The 16,586-nt window shown below is 43.3% G+C and overlaps 1 protein-coding gene across 3 annotated transcripts in view; it reads left to right on the plus strand.

Annotated features, from left to right (window-relative positions):
* The first annotated feature begins 269 nt into the window (after nt 1–269).
* Nucleotides 270–16,586, plus strand: part of CLCN3 (chloride voltage-gated channel 3) — a 139,454-nt gene continuing 123,137 nt past the window's right edge. For 2 of the 3 annotated variants that reach the window (XM_077477195.1, XM_077477194.1), the window contains exon 1: nt 270–428. The gene's annotated coding sequence lies outside the window, so the exon portion shown is untranslated. The remainder of the gene's footprint in view (nt 429–16,586) is intronic. The other variant, XM_077477198.1, reaches the window with a different exon arrangement.

Here is a 16,586-nt window from a genome sequence, read left to right on the forward strand (position 1 = left end):
TAGATATTCAGTGAAGAGCAGGCTTTTATTGAAGGAAAGGAAATTACATTTTCACACTCTAAAATCCGCATTGCACGGAGCTGCAGCAGTGTACACGGTAACTCTTTAGGACACTTGTAGTGGAGTACATGACACCCGATCTGCCTAATTCTGACAGTCAGCTGATTAAGCTTTCAGTGTCACACTCTCCCTAGCAACGCTCCCTCCTCCCTAGCAACAGCTTCAGCAGCTGCCCGGAAGCGGCGCCCGGATGTGCTGTTCCTCCCCTCACAGGTAGGGGCAGATGAGAGGCCCGCTGACTGCTCTGACCGGCGGCGGTGCTCAGAGCCCGGACTGAGTGATTTGTGCGGCCCGATAGGCCTTCGCTGGTCCCCGGAGTGGAGGAAGGGGAGAATGCGGAAGGCGGGGGCACCGGACACACAGGACAGGTAGGAAAGGCTTGGGCCGCATCCCCCGACAACCATTGTAATAATGGACAGAGCTCCGGCTATGCTCACTGTATCCATGGAGGACTGCAGACATGGCTGGGGATGGGGGAGCTCAGGGATAACTTTTATCCTTTGTAGCAGCTCAGTGTAGGGTCCATTGTGAGAGTCTGGGGCATTGCATGTGTGTTCTCATCTCCCACCCTCAGCCTGGACCTCCGTTGCCCAGTCATGTGATCTCTATACACAGACCAGCAATGTGTTCTCTATACACAGGTCAGCACCGTGATCTCTATACACAGACCAGCAATGTGTTCTCTATACACAGGTCAGCACCGTGATCTCTATACACATGTCAGCACCGTGATCTCTATACACAGGTCAGCACCGTGATCTCTATACACAGGTCAGCACCGTGATCTCTATACACAGACCAGCAATGTGTTCTCTATACACAGGTCAGCACCGTGATCTCTATACACATGTCAGCACCGTGATCTCTATACACATGTCAGCACCGTGATCTCTATACACAGGTCAGCACCGTGATCTCTATACACAGACCAGCAATGTGTTCTCTATACACAGGTCAGCACCGTGATCTCTATACACAGACCAGCAATGTGTTCTCTATACACAGGTCAGCACCGTGATCTCTATACACATGTCAGCACCGTGATCTCTATACACAGGTCAGCACCGTGATCTCTATACACAGACCGGCAATGCGTTCTCTGTACACGGACCGGCAATGCGTTCTCTGTACACGGACCGGCACTGCGTTCTCTGTACACGGACCGGCACTGCGATCTCTGTACACGGACCGGCACTGCGATCTCTGTACACGGACCGGCACTGCGATCTCTGTACACGGACCGGCACTGCGATCTCTGTACACGGACCGGCACTGCGATCTCTGTACACGGACCGGCACTGCGATCTCTGTACACGGACCGGCACTGCGATCTCTGTACACGGACCGGCACTGCGATCTCTGTACACGGACCGGCACTGCGATCTCTGTACACGGACCGGCACTGCGATCTCCGTATATTGTCTGCTAGGACCAAGAAATATCTCCTAAACCTATACGCATGTAGGCCACAGATCGCGGCAATATGCCGCGAGCGTAGGCTCCCGTGCGCATGCAAGACTCAGAAGTCGCTACGAGATCCATGGCAGCGGCGAAGAGGAAGACGGAGGACTGCTTCGGGGGCTTCATTCTCAGGTAAGTTATTCATAATGAGCTAGTATGCTATGCATACTAGCTCATTATGTCTTTGTCTTGCAGGATTTTTTTTTTTTTTTTCAGGATTTTTTAAAAAGGTTTTACAACCACTTTAATGACCACGATTACACAGAACGTACTGCAACGTACTCCCATGCCAGGTGTTTACATTCAGCTGGGCCACTCAGTTTAGAACAGACAGGTTGAGCCGCTTTGCATGTAATTGCAAAAGGAACATAGCAAATAGATTTTGGCTTAAAGCCACATAGGGCTGTAACTAACGATTATTTTCATAATCGATTAGTTGGCTGATTATTGTTTTGATTAATCAACTAATCGGTTAATAACCATAAAAAATAAGTAAAAAAAAAAAAAGTGGGTCAAATTGACGTTCATTTTCAACTACAGTGATGGGAAAATTTGGAAATAAATAATAGAAAACTTCTTGGTCAAAGGAATTTTCAGACAGTGTATGTGGTTTTCATTCAGAAATTATATTAATTTTAAAAACAAGTGAAAATTTCAAACAAAATTCTTTCATTCAGCGAATGTACAAAGATTTTTTGTCTGAATATTCTCATCTGAAAATTGATCCGTGTGGCCAGCATAAGGCTCGGTGCACACCTATTTAGTTTGCTTTTGATCTGTTTCTGCAGTGCTTTTTTCCGTGCGTTTTGGATTTCTGCGCACGTCATTTTACTGCAATTTGCGTTTTTGCATTTTTTTTTGAGGCAGATTAAAAAACACAAATTGCTTCAAAAACTCATTACATGCTTTTCTGCAGCTTCTCCATTGAAGTATATTGAACCAAAGGAGCACCATTTTGCGTTTAAAAGTCCCTGACCCTTTCCAAATATGCAGCGGCTGAAAAAAAGCACAGATATGAACGTTTCCAATAGGAAACCATGTCAATGAACTGTAGTGTAGTTCTGCAAAAAGCATCAATAAACATATAGATGTGAACCAGGTCTAAGACATTTAGTAACATAATGGGGTTAAAAAGACTAAAATGAGCCCTTTATAGTAAAAAAAAAAAAAAAAAAAGCAGATAATCATTACTTTAAGGGGTTCATTTTTTTTTTACTGTAGAACTGTTAAAGTAATATTTACAGTAGCGATTATTTACTCTTTTTGTACTATAAAGAGCTAATTTTAGTTTTTTTTTAACCCCATTATGTTACTGGCCGATTAATCGATTATGAAAATAGTAATCGATTAATTTCATAATCGATTAGTTGTCGGTTAATCGATTCATTGTTTCAGCCCTAAAGCCACATCTGACGTGGGAAATGCAAAAAAAAAGTGCGGGGCTGGCTAACGCCTAACCTGCCTACTTCACCTGACTTTAAAGGCTCCCCATGGGAGACACAAAGGAATGTGTAAAACATCTCTTTATTTATAAAGGTTAAAATAATGCACTCTTTTTGCACATGGAGCAGTTGCATGCAGTTAGGGACAAATCAGCATCCCTGGATGTAAACAGTCAGCATGCGGGTTCGCTCACCTGTCCCTAGTGTGTTAAAGAGCAATTGCACACAGTATCTCACAAAAGTATATACACCCCTCAAACTTTTGTAAATATTATATTTATTTATTATTTATTTATTTCAGGTACTTATATAGCGCCGCCAATTTACACAGCGCTTTACATATACATTGTACATTCACATCAGTCCCTACCCTCAAGGAGCTTACAATCTTAGGTCCCTAACTCGCTTTCATGCATACTAAGGACAATTTAGACAGGATCCAATTAACCTACCTGCATGTCTTTGGAGTGTGGGAGGAAACCTTCATGTTGTGATAACACTGAAGAAATGACACTTTGCTACAATGTAAAGTAGTGGGTGTACAGCTTCTGTAACAGTGTCAATTTGCTGTCCCCTCAAAATAACTCAACACACAGTCATTAATGTCGAAACCACTGGCAACAAAAGTGAGTACACCCCTACGTGAAAATGTCCAAATTGGGCCATTTTCCCTCCCTGGTGTCATGTGACTCGTTAGTGTTACAAGGTCTCAGGTGTGAATGGGGAGATGGCGTGTTAAATTTGGTGTTATCATTCTCACTGTCTCTCATACCGGTCATTGGACGTTCAACATGACACCCCATGGCAAAGAAGTCGCTGAGGATCTGAAAAAAGGTTGTTGCTCTACATAACGATGGCCTAGGCAACCTCAGCCCTCCAGCTGTTTTAAAACTACAAGTCCCATGAGGCATTGCAAGACCCTGACAATTACAGGCATGAATCCTAGAAACAGAGGCATGATGGGATTTGTAGTTTCACCACAGCTGGAGTGCCGAGGTTGCCTACCCCTGGCCCAGGCTATAAGAAGATTGCCAAGACCCTGAAACTGAGCTGAAGTATGGTGGCCAAGACTATACAGTGGTTTTACAGAACAGGTTCCACTCAGAACAGAACTCGCCATGGTCGACCAAAGTTGCGTCCACGTGCACAGCATCATATCCAGAGGTTGGGATATAGACGTATGAGTGCTGCCAGCATTGCTGCAGAGTTTGAAGGGGTGGGGGAGTAGTCTATTAATGCTCAGACCATATGCTGCACACTGCATCAAATGTGTCTACATGGCTATCGTACCAGAAGCAAGCCTCTTCTAAAGATGATGCACAAGAAAGCCCGCAAGCAGTTTGCTGAAGACAAGCAGACTAAAGACATGGACTACTGGAACCATGTCCTATGGTCTCATGAGACCAAGATAAACATAGTTTCTTCAGATGGTGTCAGGCGTGTGTGGTGGCAACCAGGTGAGGAGTACAAAGACAAGTTTGTCTTGCCTACAGTCAAGGATGGTGGTGGGAATGTCATGGTCTGGGGCTGCATGAGTGCTGCCAGCACTGGGGAGCTACAGTTCATTGAGGGAACCATGAATGCCAACATGTACTGTGACATACTGAAGCAGAGCATGATCTCCTCCCTTCGGAGACTGGGCTGCAGGGCAGTATTCCAACATAATGACCCCAAACACACCTTCAAGACGACCACTGCCTTGCTAAAGAAGCTGAGGGTAAAGGTGATGGATTGGAGAAGCATGTCTCCAGACCTAGACCCTATTAAGCATCTGCTGGGTATCCTCAAACTGAATTTGGAGGAGCGCAAGGTCTCTAACATCCACCAACTCCATGATGTCGTCATGAAGCAGTTGAAGAGGACACCAGTGGCAACCTCTGGTGAATTCCATGCCCAAAAGGGTTAAGGCAGTGCTGGAAAATAATGGTGGCAACACTAAATATTGACACTTTGGGCCCAATTTGGACATTTTCACTTAGGGGTGTACTCACTTTTGTTGCCAGTGGTTTAGTCATTAATGGCTGTGTTGAGTTATTTTGAGGGTACAGTAAATTTACATTGTTATACAAGCTATACACTCACTACTTTACATTGTAGCAAAGTGTCATTTCTTCAGTGTTGTCACATGAAATATATAATAAAATATTTACAAAAATGTGAGGGGTGTACTCACTTTTTGTGTGTGTGTGCTCAAAAGTTTGCATAACCTGGCAGAAATTGTGAAATTTTGGCATTAATATTGAAAATGACTAATCATGACAAAAAAGGTATTTTATTTAACCACTTAAAGCGGTTGTATAGTATTTTGTTTTATTTTTTTATTTTTTTATAAGTTTTACCTACAGGTAAGTCTATAATAAGGCTTACCTGTAGGTAAAAAAAAAAAAAATCTCCTAAACCTGTATGGTTTAGGAGATATTCCCCTTGCAATGGGCCACTGCAGTCAGAGGATTCTCGGCTGAAAGTCCAGCAGGCGCCGGACCCTGCCAGAAAGAAATCACCCGTGTGCATGCGCAGGAGTGACGATATCGCGGCTCCGCCCACTTACAGCGCGGGAGCCGCGATACACGGAACACACGCCAAGGGAACATGTCAGCTCCCTTGGCGTGGATTGGGTGAGATGTCGGGGCCTCGTTTTAAGGTAAGTATTTCATAATGAGCTAGTATGCGGTGCATACTAGCTCATTATGACTTTTCCCTTGCAGGTCAGAAAAAAAACGTCAGCGGGTTTTCTCCCGCTTTAAGGACTGAGCCTCTTTCTGAGATTTTGGTGTTTACAAGATGAAAACAGTTTTTTTTTTTGCTAAAAAATATACTTTTTTGAATAAAAAAAATGGTGCCCGCTCGTGGAATGGCAACAAACTTTTACCCATAAAAAATCTCCATAGGCAACATTTTAAAAAAATCTACAGGTTGCATGTTTTGAGTTACAGAGGAAGTCTAAGGTTAGAATGATTGTGGTGATACCTCACATGTGTGGTTTGAACACCGTTTTTATATATGGGCACTGCTCACATATGTGTTCACTTCTGCACGTGAGCTCGGCTGGATGGGGGGCGTTTAAAAAAAAAAAAAAATTCTCATTTATTTTACCTCTTATTTTTTATTTTTACACTTTTTTTTTTTTTAAAGTGTCACTTTTATTCCTATTACAAGGAACGTAAACATTTACACTAAAATGCAATAAAAAAGAAAAAAAAAAGTATCTTTAACCACTACAATACAGGGCACCCCATTCCTTCCCAGCCCAATTTTCAGCATTCTCACAATTTCAATGACAATTGCGCTGTCATGCTACGCTGTACCCAGATTAAATTGTTATCATTTTGCTTGCACAAATAGAGCTTTATTTTGGTGTTATTTATTAACGACTCAGTTTTTTATTTTTTGTGATATGAGCGAAAAAAGAGTGTAAATTTGTAAAAAAAAAAACAAACAGTATTTTCTTCTTTCTATTTTAAAAGAAATCCAATAAAATCGAATTTTGTCATAAATTTAAGCCAAAATGTATTCTGCTACATGTCTTTGGTAAAAAAAAAAAATTTGGTTAAGTGCATAATAATTGGTTTGTGTGATCATGGACAGATGTACGCAAATGATCATATACATATGTGTGCAGGTGATCACGGACATAGGTGTACAGATAATCATTGGGACATGTGATTTTAGTGGGACATATGTGGGGGTCATGTTTTTATTATTAGGGACATGTGTGTTTTGGGGACATATGTGGGGACATTGTGTTTATACTGTGTGGTGTGTTGTGTGTTGTGTGTTTTACACAAACTGGTGATCAGTGAGTAAAAAGCTGTAAAAAAACAGCTCATACTCGCTGATCATCAGCCGGCTGCAGCGATCGGCTCTCCTCTCCTCAGTGATGACTTCCGTGTGAGGAGAGGAGGAGCCGATTGCCTAGCAACCGGCTGTTTATTTACATCACATGACGGCCGTGATTGGACAAGGCCATCGTGTGATCAGGAGGGCCAATCACAGAGCCCTCCTGCCGATCCGAGATGCGCCGTGTCCGGGTGACACGGGCGCATCGGGATCGCGATTCCCCTACTTCTGATGGACGTTCAGGAACGTCCACTCAGAAGTAGAGAGCTCCCACCCGGCCGTATATGTACATTGGCCGGGTGGGAAGTAGTTAAGAGCTATAGGCAGAAGTGACATTTTGAAGTTGCTTTCGCCCTGCAATGGTATGGAGACGGGTGGGGACCATCTTCCCCTCACTCATCTCCATACCACATACGGAAGAGGACTCAATGGCCTCCGCCTCTACCAACGGCTCTGGTAAGCAGCGGAGGGCACTGGAGCGCTGTGGGAAGGGGCTCTCTCTCGCTGCCGATAAATATGATCTCGCAGCGAATCTGCCACAGGGACCACTTTTATCTGAAAGCGGACCGCCCATTGAAGAAGAGGATATCGGGGTTATGGTAGCTAGCTGCTGCCATAACAATGATATCCTTCGTCAAAGTGCTGACGTATAACATAGGCATGTGGTCCGTAAGTGGTTAAGGATAGCAATCACATGAAGCCATTTATTAACACATCATTTTTTGCATTCTTTTTAAATCATAATGATAACAGAAATCACCCAAATGGCCCTGATTAAAAAAAAGTTTACATACCCTGGAATGTTTGGCCTTGGTACAGACGCAGAAGGTGGCACACACAAGTTAAAATGACAATTAAAGGTTCATTTCCCACAATTATTGTCTGTGTATAAAGTCAATGAGTTTGTTAGCTCTCACATGGATGTACTAAGCAGGCTAGACACTGAGCCATGAGGAGGTAGAAAAGAATTGTCAAAAGACCTGCATAACAAGGTAATAAAACTTTATAAAGATGGAAAAGGATATAAAAAGATATCCAAAGCCTTGAATATGCCAGTCAGTACTGTTCAATCCCTTAAGAAGTGGAAAATTTGGGGATCTCTGGATACCAAACCAAGGTCAGGTAGATCAAGAGAGATTTCAGCCACAACTGCGACAGGAACTGTTCGAGATAAAGAGAAAAATCCACAGGTAACCTCAGGAGAAATGCGGGCTGCTCTGGGAAAAAGATGGTCTGCTTGTTTTAACCACTTGACCACTGGGCACTTAAACACCCTTAATAACCAGACCAATTTTCAGCTTTCGGTGCTCTCACATTTTGAATGACAATTACTCAGTCATGCAACACTGGACCTATATGAAATTTTTGTCCTTTTTTCACACAAATGGAGCTTTCTTTTGGTGGTATTTAATCACCGCTGTTTTTTTTTTTTTTTTTTTTTTGTGCTATGAAAGAAAAAATACAGAAAATTCTGTAAAAAAATTTTTCTTCATTTCTGTTATAAAATTTAGCAGATTAGTAATTTTTTCTTCATAAATTTTGGCCAAAATTTATACCACTACATATCTTTGGTAAAAATAAGTACAAATTGGTGGATATTATTTGGTCTTTGTGAAAGTTATAGAGTCCACAAGCTGTGGTGCCAATATCTGAAAATTGATCACACCTGAAGTACTGACGGCCTATTTCAATTCTTGAGACCCTAACATGCCAGGAAAGTACAAATAGCCCCCAATGACCCCTTTTTGGAAAGAAGACATTCCAAGGTATTTAGTAAGAGGCATGATGAGTTTTTTGAAGTTGTCATTTTTTCCCACAATTCTTTGCAAAATCAACATTTTTTTTACTTTTTTTTTTTTTTTTCACAAAATTGTCATATTATCAGTTTATTTCTCACACAGCATATGCATACCACAAATTACACCCCAAAACACATTCTGCTATTACTCCCGAGTACGGCGATACCACATGTGTGAGACTTTTACACAGTGTGGCCACATACAGAGGCCCAACATGCATGGAGCGCCATCAGGCATTCTGGAGCACCCAGGAAAATTCTGACATTTCTCTCCTACATGTAAAAATCATCATTTATTTGCTAGAAAATTACATCGAATCCCAAAACATTATATATGTTTTTTTAGCAAACACCCTGGAGAATACAATGGTGGTCGTTGCAACTTTTTATCTCGCACGGTATTTGCGCAGCAATTTTTCGAATGCTTTTTTTTGGAAAAAAAACAGTTTTGTGCTTAAAAAAAAAAAAAAAAAAAAAAAAACACAGTAAAGTTAGCCCAATTTTTGCATAATGTGAAAGATGAAGTTACACCGAGTAAATCGATACCTAACATGTCACTCTTCAAAATTGCACAGGCTCGTGGAATGGCGCCAAACGTCGCTACTTTTTTTTTTTTTTACTGGTTATATGTTTTGAGTTACAGAGGAGGTCTAGGGCTAGAATTATTGCTCTCGCTCTAACGTTCGCAGCGATACCTCACATGTGTGGTTTGAACACCGTTTTCATATGTGGGCGGGACTTAGGTATGCGTTCGCTTCTGCATGCGAGCACATGGGAACAGGGGCGCTTTAAAAAAAAAATTTAAAATTTTATTGTTCATTTTACTTTATTTTAGTTTGACATCACGGCCGTTTACCGTGATGCGCCGGGTCCTGTGGACCCGGCGGTCACGGATGCTCTCGAGTGTGCGCCCCAGGGGGCGCGCGAGAGCGGAATTCTGGGAGGACGTCATATGACGGCCTCCCAGAGTTAAGAAACCGCCCTGAAGCCGTCATTCGGCTATAGGGCAGTTATTAAGTGGTTAAGGAGCACAATACCATACTTGAACAAAAAAGTGCTGCATGGTCAAGTTACCAGTGAGAAGCCTTTACTGTACAAGTTCCACAAAAAAGCCTGGTTACAATATGCCCAACAACACCTTGACATGCTTTATTGGGCTTTTTTTGTGGCATTGGTGCAATAAAGGTTTCCTTCTGGCAGCTCTTTTTTTGTTCACGTGTTGTTGAATTGTGGTCCTTTTAAAAACAGCCACACCGTATTTTTGGAGAGCAACCTGTATTTCTCCTGAGGTTACCTGTGGATTTTTCTTTGTATCCTGAGCAATTCTTCCACCAGTTGTGGCTGCAGTCTTGCTTGGTATCAAAAGAGCCCCTAATTTTCCATTTCTTAATAAGTGATTGAACAGCACTGGCTGGCATATTTAAGGCTTTGGATATCTTTTTATATCCTTTTCCATCTTTGTAAAGTTTCATTGCCTTGTTATGCAGGTCTTTTTACTGTGCTTTTCTACCTCCTCATGGCTCAGTGTCTAGCCTGCTTAGTGCATCCACGTGAGAGCTAACAAACTCATTGACTATTTATACACACACTAATTGTGATTTAAAAAGCCACAAATGTGGGAAATTAACCTTTTTAATTGCCATTTTAACCCGTGTGTGCGCCACCTTCTGTGTCTGTATCAAGGCCAAACATTCCAGGGTATGTAAACTTTTTTTATGAGGGCCATTTGGGTGATTTCTGTTATTTAAAAAGAATCCAAAAAAATGATGTGATAATAAATGGCTTTGTGTGATTTGCTATCCTTAAATAAAAGACAGTTTTTTGCCATGATTTTCAATATTGATGCCAAAATGTCACAATTTCTGCAAGGGTATGCAAACTTTTGAGCACAACTGTGTGTGTGTGTGTGTGTGTGTATAGCTATCCTTTTTTTTTTTTTTTTCTCAGATAACAGGTGCCTGACCGCAACCATGGGGGTCCGGCGGTGTGCAGGATTCAGGGATGCACAGTATAAAGAGTGCACAGTTGGGGGGTCTACGGAGACTGCATATTTGGGGAGTGTGCAGAGTTCAAAGATCCCAACCCCCCCCCAACATCATACCTCAGATACGGTGCGGTCGACTGGCTGACAGGCAGCGGCAGCAGGGAGAGCTGCCGAGGATGCCGGCAGTTGAAGCAGGGCAATGCCTGGATGCCCTGCACTAGCAATACCATTGGCACCCCCCCCCCCCCCGCCTGTATGTCACACAGTACAGTGTCTGGGGATGGTGGGGAGGGTTTGGTGCAGCTGCTCAGAGGAGCTCTGTCGCTTCTCAATACGGAAGACGGGTTACCGTATTGAGAAGTGACATCGCTCCTCGGAGTAGAAAGCACAGAGCTAGCACCAGAGCCCTGTGTCCATGGGGTGATTGGGATGTGCCCAGGCACACCCAGCACACACCATGCACACACCTATCAGCTGTGTGAATGATCCCCACTAAAAAAAAAAAAAAAGTGCAATTAAAGTAGTAGAACAAATTTTTTTTTTTTTCATTTTGGATACAGTATGGGAGGGTTAGCCCCTGCCAGGTTTTTTTTTTTTTTTTCCCCATCTGTGTCTCATTGCAGAGATTTCCCTTAATTTCCTGTCCCATAGCCAAACCGGAAGTCAGGAGAAATTGATGCAAATTAAGGGAATTCCTTGGGGACCCCCAGGTCGCCAGAACTAGTGTCCGCATTGGAAGATTTCCCCTCTGTTACTTTCTGGGGACAACCCAAAATTTGGGATTTTCTTTACTTTGACTTTTAATGATAATAGTAAACAGGACATATAGAGAGGATGAATCTCTTTATTGGGGGGGAAGAGATAAAAGCCATTATGGGGGGTGTTATGGGGCTGGACAGAGGACTACTGGTGTGGTGATGTCTCTGTGCTTGTGCTCCATTGAAATCTACAAGTTTCTCTGCCATGGTGCCAGATGGGACTTGTAGTCTTCAATGCACAGATCACTGTGATCGTATTACTCAGCTGTGTGTGTGGAGCCACGCTAATTGGGGGGGGGGGGGGGGGAGGAGGGACCCTCCAGGGGCAAGTGCCCTGCGATTAGGTGAGGGGCTGGGACATGTCACCAAGTCTAATGGCACACCCTAAATATGGGTGCAGCATAAAACAGGTGACGTTTGCTTTTAAAAGGTTGGCTTAGCAGAGTTTAAAGATAATTGAATTCTGTGCATCCTGCAGCAGGTTAATTACTCTGGCAGTGTGTAAACACATAGATCTTTAACCACTTCCATACCGGGCCTATTCTGACACTCATCTCCTACATGTAAAAATCATCCTTTTTTGGTAGAAAATTACTCAGAACCCCCAAACGTTATATGTTTTTTTTTTTATTAGCAGATACCCTAGGGCAGTGATGGCGAACCTTGGCACCCCAGATGTTTTAGAACTACATTTACCACGATGCTCATGCACTCTGCAGTGTAGCTGAGCATCATGGGAAATGTAGTTTCAAAACATCTGGGGTGCCAACGTTCGCCATCACTGCCCTAGGGAATAAAATGGTGGTCGTTGCCATGTATTTGCGCAACAATTTTTCAAACACTTTAAAAAAAAAAATAAAAAAAAAATGTTTTGTGAATAAAGAGATAACAAAACAGTGAAGTTAGCCCAAGTTATTTAATGTGAAAGATGATGCTACGCCGAGTAAATAGAGTCCCAACATGTCACACTTTAAAATTGTGCACACTCGTGGAATGACGCCAAACTTTGGTACTTAAAAATCTCCATAAGCGTCGCTTTACATTTTTTTTTTTTTTTACAGGTTACTAATTTAGAGTTGCAGAGGAGGTCTATTGCTAGAATTGTTGCTCTCGCTCTAACGCACGCGTCAATACCTCATCTGTCGTTTGAATGGCATTTACATTTGTGCGCGAGACAAAATGTTTTTGTTTATTTTAGTTACTTTTTTTTATACTTTATTTAAAAAAAAATTATTTTTTTTTGAGAACTTTTATTCCTATTACAAGGAATGTAAACATCCCTTGTAATAGGAATGTTGCATGACAGGTCCTCTTTATGGAGAGATGTGGGGTCTATAAGACCCCACATCTCTCCTCCAGGCTGGAAAGCATCAGATCGAAAAAAAAAAAAAAAAAAAAGACAAATCTGGTGCTTTCCAGCTGAGATCTCGGCTTTGTTGACATCCGCAGCCCGGACGTGACGTCATAACGTCGCACCCGGGTCTCCAGCCTAACGGTCTTAGAGATGACTGGTCACCAGAAATCTCTATGCTCTTCGGCCCGGAGAAGCCCCGGAGGCAGGCAGGAGGGGGATGCCCCCTCCCGCCGCCTGGAAGAACGATCAAGCAGCTGAATTGCCACTAAGATCGTTCTTGCGGTGCACAGAATCGCCAGCTGAAAAACATATCTGAAGGATAGCTGCAGGCATCATTCGGATATCACCGCTGAAAGTCAAGGACGTCATAGGACGTCCTTGAGCCGGAAGTGGTTAAGTAAATTAAGGGCCTGTGCACATTAGAAAGCTGTGCAGTAATCCTGCGTTCCATGCTGGTTTCTCACAATGCATTCAAATTGCCTTTTAACCTGCAGCGTCTTTCATTACAAAGTTAATGACACCCAAGCGCAGGTTGCAAGCGCGGTGTATTTGCTCTCACCGGATCGCATGACACAAATATGCCATGAAATCTGGTTGTAGTGCATGCGCTACTTCTGGTGTGGTGTGATTTAAACCTATTCGATATTAAAGAGGAAGTAAACCCTTCCAAACAACTTGGACCTACAGGTAAGCCTAGATTAAGGCTTACCTGTAGGTCCAAGCAATATCTCCTAAACCTATATGGTTTAGGAGATATTTGCCCGAAAATGGGCACCGCTGTCTACGGCGCATGCGCCGTAGACAGCGGCGCGCAGGCGCACTAAATGCGGCAAATCCATGAATGGATTTGCCTAATTTGTCGACTCCCGTGCGCATGCGCGGGAGTGACGTCATCGCGGCTTCGCCGAGTGGCAGCGGCGGAGCTGCGAGACGCGACTCCCGTGCGCATGCGCGGGAGTGACGTCATCGCGGCTTCGCCGCTGTGATTCGTCGGAGCTGCGAGACGCCACCAGCAACATGGATGCGGCGGACTACAGGGATCAGCGGCGACTTCGCTGGCTCCTGTGTCAGGTAAGTGACACATAATGGGCTACTATGCGATGCATAGTAGTCCATTATGCTTTACCTTTGCAGGGAAAAAAAGAGGAAGTAAACCCATCAGGGTTTACTTCCTCTTTAATGGGTTGAAATTGCACTGCAGAGAACTGCATGTGAATCGCACAGGAACACACAGCATGATCCTGTGCAATTCCCAAGCAGTGAATGGGCCCTCAAACACAGGAGAAAGTGAGCTAGGAAGCTTAAAGTGTTAACCCAAGTTAAGAAAAAGAGAGATCCTGTTCCCTTAAGACCCCTTTCACACTCGCACAAGTTGTACCCCATTATTTCTAATGAGTACCATTCATATCTGTGCGACTTCAAAGTAGTCCCTGCACTACTTTGGTCCGACTTTGATTTGACTTGAGGTCCATAGACCTCTAGATTACACAGGCATTGCTTCAAGTTCAAGGCAAAATCGTGCTGCTTTCAAGACGCACAAGTGTGCAAGGGGCCCCTAGCAGCTTAAACGGCACATTTCTTGTGCTGTGTAATCTGAAAAACAAAAAACTGCTACTTCCTGTGTCCCCCCTCTGCATTGACCACGTCAATCAGGGCTGCTGAGCTCAGTGTATGTCCCTTCGTCATCCACAGCTCTCCTCTCTCCCCCTCCTCCCTGCCTGTCAGCACCATGTTCTGTGTCCCCCCTCCCCCCCCCCCCCCCCCCGCCGCCATTAGTAGAAGTTAAAGAGGGATTCCACCTACAAAAAAAATATTAAAAGCCAGCAGCTATAAATACTAGAGCTGCTGACTTTTAATAAATGGACACTCACCTGTCCCGGGTTCCAGCGATGCCGAGGCCGATCGATCGCTCGGCCCTTGGCTGCTGCCGCCGCCACCATTCTAGATGAGGGAATCAGGAAGTGAAGCGAATCGGTTCCCTACTGCGCATGCGCGAGTCGCGCAGCGCAATAGGAATTGTCCGCGCTGTCTCTAAAACATGTGTGTGTCCCAGCAGACAGCGCAGCAGGACAGGAAATGGCGTAGACTCCCACGGGAGTCTATGCCCAGAAGTGGGTGTAAATACCTGTCTTTGACAGGTATCTCCACCCCCCTGAAAGGTGCCAATTGTGACACCGGAGGGGGGGCGGGTTCCGATCAGCGGAGGTTCCACTTTAGGGTGGAACCCCGCTTTAAAAATATATAAATGGTCACTGCCAGACCCTCTATTATTATAGGCAGGCAAAGCACACTTTAAAATTAAAAATATTGCTGCGCTAAATATTTGTGAACACTCCCAAATAACCTTAATTCTAGTGATACATGAACCTACATAGACCATATGGGTAATCAATCAACTGTATAAACTCTGATATATATTTGTAAACAGTCCATGAACTGCACAACCGGACAGAAAATAAATTAATCCTATACCAGTCCAATGGTGATAACAAAAATCTTATTGAATGTGAAAAAAGCCAAAAATTGAAAACAATTGTGAGAAAATAGTCAATAAAAATCTCAATCCATTTATCGGATCAAATGTTTTTATCCCAAATCTTGAAAAACACCTTTTCTTGGTATTTTTAATACGTGTGGGTCCTTACCGGAGCCAGTGGACCCCCTCACAAGCATAGTCAGCAACGTGTATGGAGATACCCTCTCCGGAGGTGGACAGATCCTCTGTGTATGTACTTTTCCTCCACGGCAACCTGGGAACTCACTTGTGGATCATCCCTATCCTCCAATGGCTCCGGATACCCGCAAAGTCTGCCGATAATCTCCGAAAGTAACCAAACAATGTCTGCTGTCACTGGCGTTGCGGGGAAGATGGACAGATAACCTGGCCAATCCCTGCCGTAGTATTGCGTTTCCTCGCTGTTAGGCGGAGAAATCGCTGGGACACCGGGAGACTTTGCAGCCTATCAATCTGTAGTGATGGAATTCTTCCGCTGTATCCTGCATATCACTATCCCACCAGCAGCTCTTCTGTAATCAGCAGGAACACAGGAAGCACACTTTATAAGTCTTTTATTAAAACGAGGCTTGTAAATACCTTTTTTAGAGCAATTTTCAGGCTAGTCATGTGACTTGTGGCCAGTTTCCAGGGCTGCTGTGGGAGGGGCTGAGCAGCCATGTGACCTCCCCGGCTGACATCAGAGGGAGAGTTAGGACCCTCCTGCAGTAGCCATGTATCAGAGTTGTATAGTGGCTGCAAGTCACGTGACTGGCCTAAAGATAGCTCTAAAAAGGTATTTAAATGCCTCGTTTTTATAAAAGACATATACAGTGTGCTATACCTGCCTATAATAGAGGGCTGCCAGTGATTTATACTTTTTGGTTTAACAACCACTTTACATTTTTTTATTTATTTTCCAGATCAAACCAAAAATGGGAAACCAGTGCAAATGCAGCCTTAAAATACCCTCATAATTGTATCTGCAAAGTTACATCGGCAAAAATCCCCACAAAATAGCTTTCCCTAATGTCTAGAATTTCTAGAAATCATTTTTTTTTTCTAGTAATGTATGAAGTTGTGTGACTTTAAAAAAAATAAAATAAAATCGGGACATTTTGAAAGTGTTTTTAGCTATTTAAAATAACCTTCCCTCCATTTGTGTGAAGATATTGACATTTATTAATTTTGTTATATAGCAACGCAATGTGAAATGGGAGCAATGAGACCTATAACAGCTTGATGAATACGTTTTTTTTTTATTTTTTATTTTTTCAGCTGCTCTAAAGTGTCATGATAACATGGTTCTTGATAACGGGCAGCAATTTTATTTCTATTTCTGGGTCCCTAGAGATATCCCCTCCTTATATTAAAGGTTTTTTTTTTCACCTTGATGCA

The sequence above is a fragment of the Lithobates pipiens genome, unplaced genomic scaffold (assembly GCF_037356315.1).
Source record: "Lithobates pipiens isolate NorthernLeopardFrog02 unplaced genomic scaffold, aLitPip1_a1.2 Scaffold_13, whole genome shotgun sequence".
NCBI classification, from domain to species: Eukaryota; Metazoa; Chordata; class Amphibia; order Anura; family Ranidae; genus Lithobates; species Lithobates pipiens.